The sequence below is a fragment of the Notamacropus eugenii genome, chromosome 6 (assembly GCF_028372415.1).
Source record: "Notamacropus eugenii isolate mMacEug1 chromosome 6, mMacEug1.pri_v2, whole genome shotgun sequence".
Taxonomy (NCBI): Eukaryota; Metazoa; Chordata; class Mammalia; order Diprotodontia; family Macropodidae; genus Notamacropus; species Notamacropus eugenii.
The window spans coordinates 264,674,139-264,693,644 of NC_092877.1; positions in this window are offsets into that span (position 1 = coordinate 264,674,139).

A 19,506-nucleotide genomic window follows, 5' to 3' on the forward strand; every position below is an offset into this window, starting at 1 on the left:
AGAAAGGACTCCAAGTATCGGCATGCAAATAAGTCAACCTAGCCTCCCTCTTTGCTTTTATAATTTCCATATCCAGTATGACAAGTTTTCCTAGGACAGGCCTGTAACCACAGACACATGTTTCACCCTGTTGAGACCCAGCAACGGGAAAGCAAATCTGGTCTCCTCTTGGTATAGCCAAGCACACAATCTAACACCCACACACAAAAGTGATGGAAGCCCAAAGTAGGGAAAACTTTCCACCCATTTGCTTCCAAAGCATACTGAGGAAGAAAAAGAGGTTCCGTGTACACAGACATGCCCAAACCTTCCCAGGTGTGAGTGCACGCTCCTGCATCAACGTGCTGTATAGAGTAAAAGTCTGAGGGATAGGATAGTTAGAAGTCACTACTTTGCAAGTTGAGAGAATACAAGAAGATTTAGAAAAAATCCTATCATCCCTCTTTTCTTGATTTTGCTTTCTATATGTTCTGTCTCTACACTGTATCTGAGATAGACTCACTTCATTGAAGGCTTATTTGAAGTTGATTCCTATATTACTTCAGCATGGCTCTTCTCTCTTATTGATGAATTTCCAACTGGCCCCAGGAAGTTTCTGCTGTCCATACCAGTTTGTCACTTTTAGACTGTTACTAGAATGTGAGTACAGTAGCTAAGCCATTAGAAAAGGACCTTCAATACCAAATAAATGACATGAATGATTTTAATCTGCAAACCTGACACAATTTGTCCTCTTACTTCCATCAGCAAAAACACAGAAGCATTCATTCAGAACTCAAGACTAAGGGCCCTTGGCGCAAAAGATAAAAGCACCACAAAGTTCATCTAGAAAGCTAGTCTGAAAATTTTCCTCCAACTCACTAAAAGCTATTTCTTTTTTTTCCTAAAATAAAATTGACTTTTAAAAAAAAGATCAATAAAACATTTGTTTGTGTTTTAATGGACAATCATAGGAAATTGACACTAAAAGAAATGGAAATACAAGTGATATCCTATTATGTATATGCTGTTGATTCAATAAACCAATCAGTAAAAGAACAAAACCATCATAAGCAGAAGCTCTACATAAAACCGTCGGAAAAAATAGATGTCTATGTGATGCCACTGTGCCTCCAAGTTTGTTTCTTTATAAACTGCCCACAACAACAAGCACTTCTGACTTTGAAAATTAGGCCTGACGTCAGTCTATGATTCATGCCCTGAGAGATCCCCATTTGGGTTCTCACACTACTCCAAAGACAGAATGCCTAGGTCAGATCACACCTGCTATTCCTGGGTGCCTTTCTCCTGACTGAGCTGAGTCCCCAGAATCGCCAAAGTCCTCATCTTCTTTCCTCCCTGTCTCAAACTTTACATCACAATAATAATTTTATGGAGTTTGAGGCAATTCTGCTGGAAACAATAAGCTCTAATTTTTTTCAAAAATTTTCCATGCACAGGTTTCTTTTAACATTCTTTATGACTGTTACTTTGATGTATATGCCAAGCAGGATAAACCCATGAAAGGCATCCCTCCTAATGAACACAGAGAGCTTTCTATAACTGCCATAGCCAGTTTGGCTAGTTCAATGGGTGTGTACATTTAACTTTTAGTTGAGCAATATCCAATTTGGCAAAGATGTGGAATAATCTAGGAGGATTTGGGGGGGGGGGGTTGTTTGTTTTAATTACTAACAAGCCTTGAAAAACAATTAATGTCTACAGATACAGCACAAAGAATTAAAATCATAAATGCATTGACTATCTATATGCCACTGCATGTATCCACACACATACATACACATACATGCAAGCTGTATAATTTAGCAGTTAAAAAGAGTAAGGAAACAATGGAAGATGATTGGAACAATGACCAAGTAGAAAGATTCTTATATTATTACTTCCTAGAAGGAAGAGATAATTCTTTGTTTCCATTTATTTCTGAGAACGACCTACCCAAAAGACCCTCAGTTAAGTGAAATCAGTGTCAGAAAACTGGACACTTAGTCCCATTTTCCCTACTTGCTGACTTTATAACATTAAGCCAAGCGCAATTTTTCTACCTTCATTTCCCCATTTATTAAGTGGGAAATATTTCTTCATTACCAGTCAGAAAAATTATGATAAAAATAAAATAACCAGACTCAGTTGTCAACATATAGGACAAAAGACAAATTGTCATGTACCAGAATAGTCTGTTTATAAATCCAGTAACATATCTCTGTTGTTTTCTGTCCTGCCCTCTTTGCAATAGTTGATGCTGTGCTCTTCTGTTGACTATTCATTCCTCCCCCAGTTTTCCTGACCCTGCTCTCTATTTGTTTCCTCCTGCCAATCTGACTACCCTTAAGCAGTTTCCTTTGCTGGAGCATAATCTACTTCCCATCCTATAAACCCTGGGTATGCTCAAGGCTCCATTCTGGGTCTTCCTTTCTTTCACTACACTCCCTATTTTGGTGATCTAATCATCCCCTATGGCTTAAATTAGCATTTCTACGTAGGTAACTTCCAGACTGAGTCCCAGTTTGTCTCTTGAGCTCCAGTTCCACATCACTAACTACCAATCAGATACCTCCAAATGGATGTCACGTAGGCATTTAAAACTTAATGTCCAAAACCGAAACATATTACCTCCTCCCCTAAACTCACATCTTCAAATTTCCCCACTTCTGGTGAAGGCATCACTATTCTTACATCACTCAGGTTCCCAACATTGAAGATTGTTCAATTTTTCCCAGTCTTTCAAATCTCATATCTAAATCGTTGCTAAATCTTATTGACTCTTCCTCAACACTTCTCATATTTATCTAGCAAAATAGGAGAATTTTAGAACTATCTACTCCAAAACAAGTGCAAAAAGAACACACATTAAAACAACTTACAAGTGACGTACAAACTGGTCACTACTTGAAGTCCTCCAATGAAGGAGAAACTATTAACTCTATAGTGGCCCATTCCACCTTTGGTCAGCTCTAATTGTTAGGTAGTTTTTCCCTGATATTGAGATCATTCAACACTTTTCACTTTCTATCCCTTTCTTCTGGTTCTGTCCTATAGGACCAAAGAAAAAATATCTAAGCCTTCTTCCACTTGACAATCCATCAAATACTTAAACATAGTTACCACATCCTCCATAACTTGTCATCTCCGGGTGAAATATACCTATTCCTTACAAAATGTGTATTCCATGTCCTGCAACATCCTGGTTACTCTCTTATGGATGTTCTACAGCTTATCAATGTCCTTCATAAATTGGTGTATCCAGAAATGAAGACAGTATTCTGGATGCAGAATATCTGTGGAGTACAAAAACTGTGAGTTCTTTACTCTGGGGAAGCTATGCCTACCTTAATGCCACCAAAAATACATTCAGTTTTTGTGGTCATCACATCACAATTCTGATCAATGTGAAGTCTGTAGTTCATTAAAACCTCTAGATCCTTTTCAGACATATATGTATCCAAGCATCCTATATCTGTGAAGTTTTTTTGAATCCATGCAGATGATTCTATATTTATCCTTGTTGAATTGTATATTACTAGATTCCAGTGGCCTCCAAATTTTTCTCATCATGCATTCCCATCATTAAAAAAAATTGAGCATAGGCCCCAAATATACAAATTTACAAATTTATGAAATTATTACTTGACTGTAAAATATACACATTATAAAATTTAGAAATTAAAAATGACTAAGTAGATGAAATAACATTTGATCCTAAATTCAATTAGGAGTCACTCTAGAGTATATTGAGTAAGAGAGTAACATGGTTACATCTGAACTTTTAAGAAAATCATTTTGGTAGCCATGATTAGAAAGAAGAGAGACTTAAGGCAGGGAGACTAATTAGGTAGATATTGTAATAATACAGGTAAGAAGGGTCCAGAGCCTGAATTAGGGTGGAGGCTGTATGAGTAGAAAGAAGGGAAAAGTTGTGACTAATGTTTTAGAACTGAAAAAACAAGATTTAGCAACAGATTGAATGGGTGGATTAGATAAAAGCAAGGAGTACAGGTTGATGCTAAAGTTAGTTTTTCCTTAAAAGGTATTGAGACATTGCTTGAGACTTAATTGGCTTCATAAGACTGTTGATGTGACTTCCTCATTGCCTGAGTTCAAAATACCCAGGAGGCACTAGAGTGTATCTCAGATACTTGGTTGGTGATTGTACTTGATGGGAGATTTGCTCAGCCCTTAGTGCCTCTTCTTTTTTTTTTTTTAATAGTTGTATTTATTTATTTTTAGATTTTGACATTCATTTCCACAAAATTTTGAGTTCCAATTTTTCTCCCCATCTTTCCCTTCCCCCCACCCCATAACACCTTGCATTCTGATTACCTCTTCCCTCAATGTGCTCACCCTTCCCTTATCCCCATCTTCTCTCTTTTCTTGAGGGTCAAGATAGACTTCTAAACCTCATTACCTGTATTTCTTATTTCCCAGTTAAACGCAATAACAATTCTCAACATTCATTTCTAATACTTTGAATTCCAACTTCTTTCCCTTTCTCCTTCCCTAGCCATCCCCACTGAGAAGGCAAGCAATTCAATACAGGCTATATATGTGTTGTTTGGCACAAGACTTCCATAATAGCCATGTTGTGTAAGACTAACTGTATTTCCCTCCATCCTACCCTGTTCCCCATTTCTTCTATTCTCTCTTTTGATCTTGTCCCTTCCCAAAAGTGTTTACTTCTAATTACTCCCTTCTCCCATTTGCCCTCCCTTCTATCATCCCCTTTACCCCACTTGTCTCCTTCTCCCCTACTTTCCTGTAGTGTAATCTAGATTTTCATACCAAATTGAGTGAACATGTAATTCCCTCCTTAAGTCAGATGTGAAGGGAGCAAGTTTCAGTTTTCCCTTCTCACCTCCTCCCTTTTCTCCTCCATTGAAGAAGATTTTTCTTATCTCTTTTATGAGTTTGCCCCATTCCATTTCTCCTTTTCTCCTCCCTATATATTCCTCTCTCATCCCTTAATTTTATTTTTTATAGATATCATTCCTTCTGATTCAACTTAACAGGTGCTCTGTCTATGTGTGTATATGTGTATGTGTGTGTGTGTGTGTGTGTGTGTGTGTGTGTATAATCCCTCCACCTACCAAATACTGAGAAAATTCTCAAGAGTTACACATATTATCTTTCCATGTAGGAATGTAAACAGTTCAGCTTTAGAAAGTTCTTTATGATTTCTCTTTCCTGTTTATCTTTTCATGCTTCTTTTGATTCTTATGTTTGAAGTCAAATTTTCTCTTCAATTCTGGTCTTTTCATCAAGAATGCTTGAAAGTCCTCTATATCATTGAATGACCATTTTTTTCCCTTGAAGTGTTATACTCAGGTTTGCTGGGTAGGTGATTCTTGGTTTTAATCCCAGTTTCTTTGACTTCTGGAATATTCTATTCCAAGCCCTTCTATCCCTTAATGTAGAAGTTGCCAGATCCTGTGTTATCCTGATTGTATTTCCACAATACACAAATTGTTTCTTTCTAGCTGCTTGCAATATTTTCTCCTTGACCTGGGGACTCTGAAATTTGACCATAATATTCCTAGGAGTTTCTCTTTTCAGGTCTCTTTCAGGAGGTGATCAGTGGATTCTTTCAATATTTATTTTACCCTCTGGTTCTAGAATATCAGGGCAGTTTTCCTTGATAATTTCATGAAAGATAATGTCTAGGCTTTTTTTTGATCATGGTTTTCAGGTAGCCCCATAATTTTTAAATTGTCTTCTCCTGGACCTATTTTCCAGGTCAGTTGTTTCTCCAATGAGATATTTCACATTATCTTCTATTTTTTTCATCCTTTTGGGGTTTTTTTTGTAATTTCTTGGTTTATCATATAGTCATTAGCTTCCCTGAACTCCACTCTTATTTTTAAAGAACTGTTTTCTTCAGTGAGCTTTTGAACCTCCTTTTCCATTAGGCTGATTCTGCTTTCTAAAGCCTTCTTCTCCTCATTGGCTTTTTGGACCTCTTTTTTCCAATTGAGTTAGCCTATTTTTAAAGGTGCTATTTCCTCAGCATTTTTTTTGGGTCTCCTTTAGCAAGCTGCTGGCTTGCTTTTCAAGCTCTTCCATGATGTGAGCCCGTTGTATATTCATTTTGGAGGTAATGGATGCAGAAGCCTTGACTTCCTGTAACAGTATGCTTTTTTCTTCCTCATCCTGAAAGGATGGAAGGAATTACCTGTTCTCCAAGAAAGTCACCTTCCATGGTCTTATTTTTTTCCCTTTTTTGGGCATTTTCCCAGCCAGTTACTTGACTTCTGAATCCTTTGTCAATAGGAGGGTCCTAGTGCTCCTGCTCACTCCAGGACCCTGCTCAAGACTGAGATTCAGATTAGCTGCTCAATTCCCCCAGGGGCTTTAGGTGGGGGGCCAGGCCTCCATTCAGGGCTAAGATTCAGATCAGCTGCTCAATTATCCCAGAGGCTTTATGCTCAGTGCTCCAACAATTGGAACAATGGATGTCAGCTGCTGCTTGCCTATCACAGCCAGAAGCTTCTGCTGCCCAGCCTCCACTGCTGCCTTGGGCTGGGGCCAAGGGTGGACTCTGCTTCCTTCTCACTCAGGTTGAAAAAGCACTATCACTGACCTTTGGTGCCTGTAGGTTGACTGTGAACCGCTGCTCCTTCTGGGGATTTCATCCTGAAGCCTGCTACAGTCCTGCTCCTCGCAGAGTCACGTGGCCAAGGATGGGCTGGGCTCTGCATCTGGTGCAACAGACCTTTCCCATCAGCCTTCCAGGTCACCCTGGGCTGGAAATCTCCTCCTCTCCGTCTTTCTGTGGCTTCTGCTGCTCTAGAATTTGTTGAGAGCCTTTCCTTACAGGTATTTTATGGGCTGTGAGAGAAGAGCTAAAGTATGTAAATCTTTCTACTCCACCATCTTGGCTCCACCCCCCTCAGTGCCTCTTCTTGTCAAATATACTCCTACTTTGGCTAAGCAAATCCCTATTTGTTAACTGTTGAATGACCTACAAGTTTCTCATGTGTCCCACTATCAAACTGAAACTCCCAGGGGAGAGACCTTAGTGAGGCCCAGACCAAAGCACTGGTAGACTGGAAGGATAATGCCCCCAGTAGCAATAGGGAAGTACAGAAGAGGAGTTGACTTAGGGGAAAGACAATGTAAAAAGAAATGTGGTGAATATGATAATCACATCATTCTTGTTCATGTTGTCCTACTCACTCTTTTTTCACCACAAAATGAAAAGAGTTGGGAGGAATGAAGAGGGGAACTTTGCTCACCACTCACTCACTGATCCAAAACACAGAGGTTTCAGGCTAAGGGGGTACATACAACAATCACAAGATTTTCTGATGAGCTGAATTTGAATCTTCTAGGGAATGAGGGAAGGAAAAGGCCAGGGGTGGGGAATCTGTGGCCTCAAGGCCACATATGGCCCTGTAGGTCCTCAAGTGCAGCTCAAAATCAAAGGGTCACACTTGAGGACCTAGAAGGCCACATGTAACCTCAAGGCTGCAGGATCCCCATATGTGGGATAGGCCACACAACATTTTATCCAAATAATTGATAAAATGTTAACTGCAATCTCATCATGACTAACTAAAACATATAAAGAATATTAGAGTTCATTATACCTATATACCTATATGTTGAGAAAGATATTTGATTGAGTATAACAAAACACCACTTTGAAGTCTTTCTTCAGAAAAGTTATGTACTATCCCTATATCAAAATTATGATTCTTTGAAATAATAACAGAAATTATCTTGTTCAATGACCCTTTTATCATAAACATGAAATGAAGGAATTTATTCCTGGGATGGAGGGGATCTAGCACATCATGAAAATGAAAAGAAAATCCTTTTGGATGGTGAAGTCCCCCAGATGCTCTTGTTTGCAGAAGACATGATGACAGTTACATCAAACCTGGTATATTTCAGAACCTCCTAGAATATATCTGCAACCATTCAGAAGGGTTGAGTCTCACTATTACACAGGAAAGATTAGATGAAGAATGACTATTGCCCAGATTATAAAATGCCACTCTGTGAGCAACCAAGAATGTTCATCCATGTATGTATATCTGGGTCAGACTGTATCTGTGTTTGCCCAGGCTTGCTGCCCTCTGTGCCTCTGATGCATTCCCTTCCAACCTCCACTTCATAGAATTCTTCACTTCCTTCAAAGTACAGCTCAAGCACCACCCTCTTAGAGGCACCTAGGTGGTCAATGAGTAGAATGCTGAACCTGGAGTTAGGAAGACCTGAGTTCAAATAATATTTGTAAACCACTTTGCAAACCTTTAAGTGTTATAAGGATACCAGCTATCATCGTTATCATCACATCATCATCAATTACCTTCTACGCAAAGTCTTTCCTGATCCCTCTAACTTTGCCTTCCCTCACTATATACTTTGTATTTATTCTATCAGTACTTACATATATACAAGTTGTTTTCCCAATGGAATGTAAATCTCCTTACTACCACCATATACAAAAGAATTTTATGAATATAATAACAACATAGTCTTTGTAGAAATACATACGTAAATAATTAGAGAAACATTAATTCCTCATGAGCAAATATTGTAAAAATGGCAATACTACCTAAATTAGTTTACATGTTCAAAGCCATTTCAATTAAACTACCAAATGGTTACATTGCAGAGCCAGGAAAACATAATAGCCTTAATTTACTTTATTCAGAATGCACTTTAAAGTTTGAAAAATTCTGAATATTATTTCATTGGATCTTTACAATAATTTTGAGATATAGGTGCTGCTATTATTCCTACTTTACAGTTGAAGACCCTGAGTCAGACAGAAGTTAAGGGACACGCCCAAGGTCATATACCTAAGTAAGTGTCTAAGGCCAGATTTGAGTGCAGGTCTTCCTAACTCCAAGTCCAGCACTCTATCCCTGGGCCAGCTCTCTACCTGCTTGCCTAACAACAAAATCCAGTGGAAGACCAAAATGTAAAAAGCAGGAAGGAAAGGACTTGGAGTGGTGTAGAAGGCCTAGCAACACCAGATCTCAAACTATACAGCAAAGCAGTAACCATCAAAATTATTTGATACTGGTTAAAAATAGAAAGGTCAATAAGTGGGACACATTAGGTATAAAGCATAATGGAAGCAAATCCACCTGGTGGCCTAGCATAAACCCACAGTCCCAAGCTCCCTATTTAACAGCTGCTGGGAAAACTGAATTGCATTCTGGCAGAAATGAGTTTTCGATCAATACCTGCCTTTCTGAACCCTGAAGCTTGTAAATACAAAGCCAGAAAGTTTCTTGAAAAGAATAATGTTTCAAATTTAAATTTATCTGGCATGAATATGACTGTTGTCAAGACCGATTATAAAGGAGAAGCCAAAAAGCTGCAAGAATTAATGGAAAATGATATTGAAGTATCTAGGATTGTTAGGGGATTTTTTGTCTTTGCATCTGCATGGTCTGTCACAGAGTATCTGGACCATAGTTACATGTGTAATACATTATTTTAGTTAGTTTGATTAATTGATACAAATGTAGCGGTTGAACTAAAAATTGATCAGGAGGAAGAGTGGATGAGAGTTTCTTCAAGAAATTACAAAATATTCTAAAATAATAATAACTAACACTAACAACATAGCACCTGCTATGTATTAAACAACACTTTACAAATATTATCTCATTTCATCCTTATAAACAACCCTGGGGGGTAGATGCAATTATTAGCAATTAGCAATTTTATAGCTGAGGAAACTGAGGCAGATGGAGGATGACTTACCTAGAGGTCACAAAGACTCCAGGACCAGCGCTCTCTCTACTGCACCACCTTGCTGCCCCTAAAATAAGCTACAAATTGACACAACTTAGATATGAACAAATTAAAACAACAAGGAAGACATTATCTTTCAGGTATGTGAATAGGGGAGGTCATGACCAAACAAGGGATACAAAGTATCAAAGAAGATTAAAAAATACAATTTTGATTACCTAAAATTAATTTTTCCCAAGGAAATCCAATATAATTAATATTAGAAGGGAAACATACCTGGGGAAAAAAATGTCTTTGCAACAAAGTTCTCTGATAGATTTCATTCCTGAGGTATATAAGGAACTAATTCAAATTTATAAAAACAAAAGTCAGTCCCCAATTGATACATGGCCAAAGGACGTGAATAGGCAGTTCTCAAGGGAGGAAATATAAGCTATCAAAAGTCATATGAAAAAAATGTTTTAAATCACTAGCAATTAGAGAAATGAAAATTGAAACATTTCTGAGGTTCTACTTCATGTCCATAAGATTGGCAAAGCTGACAATTTAAGAAAATGACAAATGTTGCAGGGCCTGTTGATGCTGTTAGTAGGGCTGTGAATTAGTCCTGCATTCTAGAAAGCAACCTGCAATTATGCCCAAAAAGTTAATACACTGAGTAACTAAAAGTTAATAAAATTACTTTAGTAACTACAAGTTACTAACCTCTTACCTAGTAATGCCACTATTAGGCCAGTAATCCAAAGAGGTCAATGAAACAAGAATGTACAAAGTATTTAAAGTAGCTCTTTCCATGGTGGCAAAGAACTAAAAATAAAATGGGGATTGCAGAATGGTATATCAATAAAAGATAATGGCATTTTATTGTGCTATACGAAATGTTAAAAGGGACTCTTTCAAAGAAACTTAAGAAAAACTTGCATGAACTGATACAGAGTGAAATGAGTAAAATCAAGAGAAGATTTTTATTACAACAATACTGAAAAGACAAACAACCTTAGTAGGCTTTAGAACTGATTAATCCAATCCCTAACCACCATTCTAAGAGATTAAAGATGATGTATACTATCCATTTTGTGACAAAGAGGTTATGAACTCAAGATGTGGAATGAGGCACATTTTTTAACATGGCCAATGTGAGAATTTATTTTGCTTGACTATGCATACTTGTTACAAGGGTTGTGTTTTTCTTCTTTTTTTCTCCATGGTGAGAGGAATTAATTGGAGATGAATAAATTGAAATTTATTCTGTTAATTGAAAATGAATGAATGTAAACCTGTACCCTGAGTACTTCAGAGCTGGGATTGTTTTATTTTTTTGTCTTTAGATTCCCCAGGGTCCACCCTAATGTTTGATACATAGTAAGTGCTTAATAAATGCTTTGCAGCTGGGTAATTAATTGATGCAAATGCACAAGTTAAGTTAAAAATTAAATAGGAGAAAAGCAAAGTTGATTGCCTTCAGCAAATTACAATGCTCCCTTAAGCCCTTCTTAGAAACAAAGATCCACTTTTAACACCAGTATTTTACCAGTATTGTTACATGGTCGTGAAACATGGAACCCAAAAATCTCCAAAGAATCTAAATAAATGTTATTTTAATCCTGTATATTTAATAAATATACATTCTTTTTTTAAGGGAAAAATTTAATATCATATAGAAGGCTATAGAGAGACATGTGACGGATGTGAACAGGCTGTAGTATTAAACCAATGACGAATTTCAAAGAAGAAAACATGTCATCAGTGAAATGTATGAAAAGAAAAGATACAATACTTATGTGGCAAGTGCAAGTGACAATGGGTGAATAGCCTGCATGCTTTAATGATATTCTAAAGATTTCTGGAGAAAAACAGGAAGGAACCCAGCATGATCCTCTATGGCAAATTGTGGGAAGATAAGGGCAAGAGACACACAGGATGCACAGGTGTAGACAGGTTGCTCTCTGTCTCATTGGAAGGAAAATCAAAAATGATAAAAACACAGATAGATTTGAATATTTAAATTAAATTGCAAGGAGTCAAGCACAGATCTGTAAGGTCCTCCACTAGGAGTATTTCCAAGTTGCCAATGAACTATTGCCTCAACTGACTCCTCCTTCTGCATCTTCTACCATTGGTGAGTTCTTATAGGAACCTCCATTTTGGAAAAGAACACAGACCAACTATTTCTCATTCTCTAGCCTTTGCCTCCATTTCTCCACATTTCAGCTTCCTTGTAGATATTGTTTTTCCCCATTAGAATGTAACCTTCCTGGGAACAGAGACTTTCTTTCTTTGTGCTTGTATCTGTGTAATGCCCTCATAACCTATCACAAGGGTTCTTAACCTTTTGTTTTTGTCATGAATTCTTCTGGCATTCTGGTGAAGTCTACAGACCCCTTCTTAGAATAATATTTTTTTTAATAATTTGAGGAAATGTTAAATTTCCATGAGTTTAGTGAAAATTAAAATGTAATATGAGCTTAATACTTCATAGAACCACTGCAATCTGTCCAGGAAGCCCTTGGAGGACCATGGACCCTCTGGCCCATTGCTTGGACTATTTCAACAACCTCCTAATTGGACTGTCAGCTTAGCTTCCAGTCTCTCCCCTCTCTAATCCATTGTGAATAAGGTAACAAAATAATATTCCTAAAGCACAAGTCTAACCATGTCACTCAGCTGCTAAAGGTGTTTCAGGAGCTCTGTATGGCATGCAGACCCATAATTAAGAATCTTCAGTCCTTGGGCTAATATCACAACCTACATTCACAGTAAGTGGAGCAAAACGTGTCCTTGGTGGAGTCATATAAAAATGAATAGGGGACCTCTAAGCTTCCCTCCAGCTCTAGATCTATAGTCTGTGTTCCTGTAAGTACTGTAAAAATTCAAAATGAAAGTGCTGATATGCCAGAAGTAATATCTGTCATAGGGTGTTAGGCTACCTTTCCTTAAAATGTATTGAAACTAATCTCGAGAATTGTTTGGTCCCAGGGGACTGAGGTTTGGGATCTATGGTGGTCTAAGTACAAAAACCAGTATGAGTCAGTTCCTCTCCCTCAGACTAGAGTGGTGTATTAGTGTGGCCAAAATGGTAGTAGGAAAACTATGATCAACCACATCATTGTTGCATCCTTGTTAACTATCTTTTCCATGATACAACTAAATAAACTGCTTTTTCTTTTTTTACACGTTGAATAGTCTGCAAATATCTTATTTCATTACAGTCCCAAATCTGAAGCATTAGATAGACCAGCTTGAACTAATCTCAGGCTGCAACAGTTTGCTTCCTTAGCGTTTTCCTTTGCTTCCTTCCCTTTTGCCCACAAATGACTGAGCAGAGGCATCAAATGTAGCCAACAAGAGTGTAGCCTGAACCTGATTAAAATATATTTGGGAAATATTTAACAAAATAAATAAGAATACAATAAAAACTAATGTTAATATGTGGTTTTGGCTCGCAGGGATCCCCATGTATGGTTTAGTAGCCAATGTTTCTATTTCAGTGTGACTCTATTGCTTTAGACTCTATTTGTATTAGCCAGGTACTCTGGGCCAATATTGAGTACAAAGGTTAATGTGCTTTAATAAGCTATATGGAAAGAATTGCTTCAGAAATTTCTGCTGACAACATACAACAGGAGTCCAAAGTTTAAGTACTTTATATCAACAATCATGATAGTAAATTAGTGTTTTATTGTATTTGAGATTCTTAGTAATATTGGGTAGTTGAGGAGTTATGTTAAGTCACATTATGGACTTTTTCCATAGGATCTCTGTGCCTAAGTACCCATCAAAGAGAAGGGTAGAACTCCAAATCATATCCCTAAGAGTTAGGTAATGCAAACATTACTATTCCTTCTTCACAGATGATGAAAATGAAGCTCAGAGAGCTTAAATGACTTGCTTATAGTCCCATAGTAGGGCAGCTAGGTTGCAGAATAGATAGACTATGGACTTGAAATTAGGAAGACTCTTTTTCTGGAGTTCAAATTCAGCCTCAGATACTTAATAGTTGTGTGACCCTGTGCTAGTCACTTAACCTGTTTGCCCAGTTTCCTCATCTGTAAAATAGAGCTGGAGAAGAAAATGGCAAATGATTCTAATACGTTTGCCAAGAAAACTCCAAATGAGGTCACAAAGAGTCAGACATGACTAAAAATAAAAGCAAAAATTCACGAGCTAGTAAGTGCCAGAGCTGGGACTTGAACCTTAGCCCCTTGATTCCAGAACCAGAATTCCTTTTCCTATTTTGTGTTGCTTCTTTAAGGGCAATATGTAAAATTCAAAATAACCTAAACTTCCCTTCAATGCATGTGATATTTTGTATGTTCTCCTATGGTCAACATTCTCTCTCCCAAAAGGGCCACACTTGAGGACCTAGAAGTCCACATGTGGTCTTGAGGCTGAATTCAGCCTCCACATTTTCCACAAAGGACATGTTCTGGATTTGTCCTCCCAACTCCACTCACTCTAACAGCAAGACTATTTTGTCTAATCTCAAGGTTCTAGAGGTAACCCTAAGGGGTTGGGGGATCTTTGTAATACTATAACTTAGAAGTCCCCACCCAATATGTTCTTCCAGTTATTGATCATCACTGATTATCACTCCAATATCATTTGACCAAATGATCTCTCTACAATATTTACAAAAAAAAAAAAAGGAAAAAACAGTATAACAAGGAGAAAATTACAAAACATCCTCCCTCCCCAAACCAGGGCATACTCCCCACTCTACATACTCACTCAGTCATTGTGAAAAGTGGATTCAAATTTAAAGTGGTCATTATCAAACATTTCACATATTCTTACATTTCATTACACATTAAACATTAGCAAACATTTCACCAAATTCACATATAGGTGTGGCATAATGGATGAATAAGTTGCTCCATTACTGTATTGAACCCAGTGTCTTACTATCATGTTGATTCATGGGTCCAGTCATGCTAGACTGGGTCCAGTAGATCATTCCTCAGAACTAGCTCCTCACCAGATTCAGTTGCTATGGCTACCAACAGACTCTACAATGGACTCCAGTTCCTATCCTCTGGTTGTTCTCCTGACCTTTTAAAACTTGAAAGGTCATAATCTAGTCTATTCCATCACTGATATTCATTTATCTAAGTTTAAAAAGAACAGTACTGTGCATTCACAGCTACATAGCGACTTGGGTAGGGAGATAGCATAGTCACAAAAGCATCTCCTGATATTGTTTCGTTACCTCTACCCTCCCCACCTAGAGGCTTATATCACTTCTTCTTTCTCCTCACTCATACTCCACTAGTGAAATTGAGAGGTATCATCTGTCTCAACCTTCTGTACATACATTCATTCTGGCTCAGAAACCAATTAAAAGCCTTTGCTTTCATCATGTAATTAGTGTACAAGAAATAATGTACAATTCTAATGCTTAAAACAGTGAGCCCTTATTAACCAGACTCCTTATACAATTTTATCTATTTTTTAATCTTTTTTATTTTATTTTATTTTTATCTATTAATCATGTAGTAAGCTGGCAGGAAAATAATTGTCTAAGGATTATGTCCTCCCTCCTTGGTCAGTTCTCCTATCAAATATAGATGAAAAAATAGAGTTTAAGCAATTTATCCAAAGTCACACAGTAAGAGGGGAGTCAACACCAGATCTCTTGATTCCAAATCAGTGTTCTTGCCAGCGTATCACACTACTTCATGAAAAAAATAAATTCAAAATTTTCAAAATGTCAGTAACTATATCTCTCACTTAACCAGTAAACCAGTATTTTAACCAGTAAACTAGTAGCCATTAATTTTTTTAAACGTTACCTCATGTGATATGTTAAGGATGTTGTTTGTTTTTTGGGGGGAGGGAGTTGTGATGTAATTGGGATTAAGTGGCTTGCCCAGGGTCTCACAGCTAGTAACTGTCAAGTGTAAGGTCAGATTTGAACTTGACTCCACGGCCAGTGCTCTTATCCACCGTACCCCCAACCTGCCCCAAGAAGAAGGATTTTGTAAGGAAATATATATACACTGTTGGTGGCAATGCAGGCTGATTCAATCATTGAAGATCGATTTGTCAAGAAACACAAAATTGGTCATACTCTTTGGCCTAATGACTCTATTATTCAGAATAGAGAGATAATTTAAAAGAAAAAAAATCTATTTGTACCAAGATGTTTAAGCTACACTATGTAGAACTAAAGAAAAAAAAAGGAAGCAACCCAAATGCCCAACAGCTGGGGAATGGCTAAGTAGACCAGGATAAATTAATGAAAGGAAATACCATGAAGAATGGCAAATATGAGGACTATGCAGAAATATGGAAAGGTCAATACACAATAATGAAGAAAGTATGCACACTGATTTCAACACGTAAGTACAAAAATACATTAAGGCAACCGTAAAGATCATAAAAGCTAGTGATTGCATTTACTTTAATTTTATTTTACTTAATATCAATAACTGCGCATATATTTCAGGACTACAAAAATGCACAATTTCATCAGTGTAGGTCAGTAGTCCTCAAAGGCTATGCCTGGGTGGAGTTCTCAATAGGTGTGTCATGAATTGTGTGGAACTGGTAATCATATGCACGTGGGTGTCCTATAGTGAGCCAGGAGCAAAAATTCTGAGAGCCAGTTGTGTAGATACTTATAATGTAGACCTCCATCTCTCCATACCACAGGTATCAAACGTGTAGCCTGTGGGCCTCAAGTTACCCTAATACTGCCAGAACCAGAATAAAATGTAACTGGGAAATGTTTAACAGAATAAATAAAAATGATACGTAATATTGACAATATTAATTTGTGGTTTTCTAAGTCAATATGCAGCCAGCCAGGATCATTTTTATTTGAGTTTGACACCTTTGCTACACCTAGGTAGACAGTGTTCAGATGTTGCAGAGGCCAAAAAACAGAAAGAAAGAATCATTTCATGAACAAAGTTTTAGTGACAAATCACTTAGAATTTAGCTGACTGGTCTTCTAACAACAGACTGTCTGTAGACCCCGATCATATACGGTCCGTTCAACTTGATGGGGCATCATATAACTAACATTCTCTTAGCATAAATTGCAAAAACACAGATACATCTCTATACCATGATAAGGCATCTTAATAGGAATTTAGTGAAATTTCATTTGCATAGGTTTATTTTTATTACAAAATTCATTAAACATATTTCTTTAAAAATGATCTGTCCTGTGTTCTCTGCATTCAGGACCCTACTCTTGGCTTTCAAAAGTTGAATAATCAAATAAACTAACCCAGTGCTAAAGTATTAATGAAAGAAAGATTGCACATTCAATAAAAAATACCTGACGAAGAGAAAGAATTGGTTCAATCTTTTTAAAGGTCTATCTGTATCTACATAGCCAAGAATCATGAAATCAACCATTCCCTTTGACCCAGTAATATTACTGGGAATATATTCCAAAGAAATGATTTTTTAAAAAATACCAATTTGTACAAAGATGAACAAAGTTAATGTAAAGAGATGAAGAATTTTGTAATCTTATAACCTTGTAATTTTTGTAACCTTTGTAATTTTGTAACCTTGGTTTTCTATTTTCATTTCAGATTAGTTTTAAAAGGCTGTATTAAGGATCTACAATGTGCCAGGCACTACGCTAGCAAAGGAGTTACAAACACAAAAATAAAATGACCCTTGACCTCAAGGAGTTTATAATCCCAATGAAACATATAGACAATGAAATATATCCTATTCCAAAATTTAGCACTATCAGTGGCAGAACTAAGGTAAAAAAATAAATTATTGATATCACTTTTTATTTGACTTGATATCATTTCCTGGCCATAGTTAGACTCTTAAGAAAGATATACCACCACCACCACTCCCTAATTCTTTCCTTCTTGCCTACCAATGTAACGTAGCAGAAAAAGTGTTGGACTTGTCAGCCTACTTAGATTTGAAGTCTAGTCCCAACAGTTAGAGGCCAACTAGGTGGTGCAGTAGATAGAGAGCTAGGCATGGAGTCAGGAAAACCTGAGTTCAAATCCAGCCTCAGACACTTAACCATGTTAAGTTAACCATTTTCCTCATCTGCAAAATGAACTGGAAAAGGAAATGGCAAACCACTCCATTATCTGTGCAAAGGAAACCCCAAATGGGATTGTGAAGAGTCAGACATGACTGAAATGACTAAACACCAATAACCCAGTACTTCCCAGTTGTCTGACCATGGTCCAGCCACTTAATCTCTCTGCAACTGAGTTTCCTCATATGTAATGTGAAATTACTAATAACCTATACTACCTGCCCCGCAGGGTTGTTGTGAGGAAATTGTTTTGTAGACATGAAAGTAATATATGAATGTAAGTTATTTCTTACCTTCTCACCCAAATGGTAAGAATAAGATGTAGGACTAGGAGACAGAAATTGAACTTTAAGTGATGGTCTTATAAAGGATGCAGAATCAGAATATTTTCTTCCATATTTCAACTGTATCTTTTAAAACCACTTAAGTCAGACAACCAGTGACAGATCCCAGAGACCGATGTTCCTGTTACTCCCATTCCTGCTATCCTCTTGCACTGTCTTTCCTTCCTCTTTCATCCCCCTGGGCCATTGGTGCCCTGATCCATGTTTCATTATATTTCCTAAGCCTCGCAGTATCTGATTTTTAAAAGTACATTATATTAACGATGGTGCGTCTGACACTTGGGCAACGTGCAACATAGTTCTGTGAAGATAGCCTTGCCATTTAACTGGCACGAAAACACTGGGACACTGTGACCATTCATTAGTTTATCCATCCTGATACCATTAAGGCAAATCTCATTATCCCCATTATAGACAAAGCAAAACTGAAACACTGAGAAGTCTAGTGTTTAATGAACAGAAAGACTCAGGGAAAGAGGCTAAAAAACTAAATTTTTAAATGAAATTTGCAGATTATAAATTTACCCTTCATTTCCTAGATCATATTAAAATCAAAGCACAGTGGAAGGAGTCTTAAAGATTGTCTTGCCCAGTCTTCTTCATTTTACAGTTTTACAGCCAAGGAAACTGAGGCCTGGAGTGGTAAAAGAAGGACAAAAACCCCCAGGAAATCTTATTTCCAGTAGAGATCTGTTTACATGGTGTCTCAAATAGAGGGTGATTACTTTTTGTATTATGAAGAATAAGGGAAATGATGTGGGGATATGGCATGATACCTATGCTCACATAGGAAGAAAGCAGCGAAATAAGACTGCCAGCCTCTCTCACTGCAACTCACCTTGGCAATCATCCCCCTCATCCAACACTATGCCTTGATAAAGGCTGTAAGGCCAGTTTTACGCCATCTGTATCACTTCTAAGAGTACAGAAGTGGTAAGCCTATAGGATGTTAGATAAAAGAGTTGGAAGGGACTCCAGAGGTCATTGTATCCAACCCCTTCATTTTATAGAGGAGGAAACTGACATACTGAAATGAAGAGAAGTTAAGTGATTTGTCCCAAGGGATACATCTTGTATCTAAAGTACAATTCAAACCTAGATCTTTTTGTCATCAAGGTCGGAGCTCTCTACCCACTACTTCATGCTGCGCCTGCCTTAATTAGAATATAATATACATAAATATGTGTATGTGTATATGCATGTATATGTATATGTGTGTATGTGTATATATGTATAGATGTGTGTTATATATGTATATATACACACATATGTTTGTGTGTCCATATGTGTGTGTGAATGTTTGTATATGTATGTTTTTCTCTTTCCTAAGGAGACTATATCTAAAGTACAACTTCAACACTTCTAGCATCTACACCCCAGTACCACTATCCAAGCAGCTAAACAAATCACATTTCTTACCACTAGTCT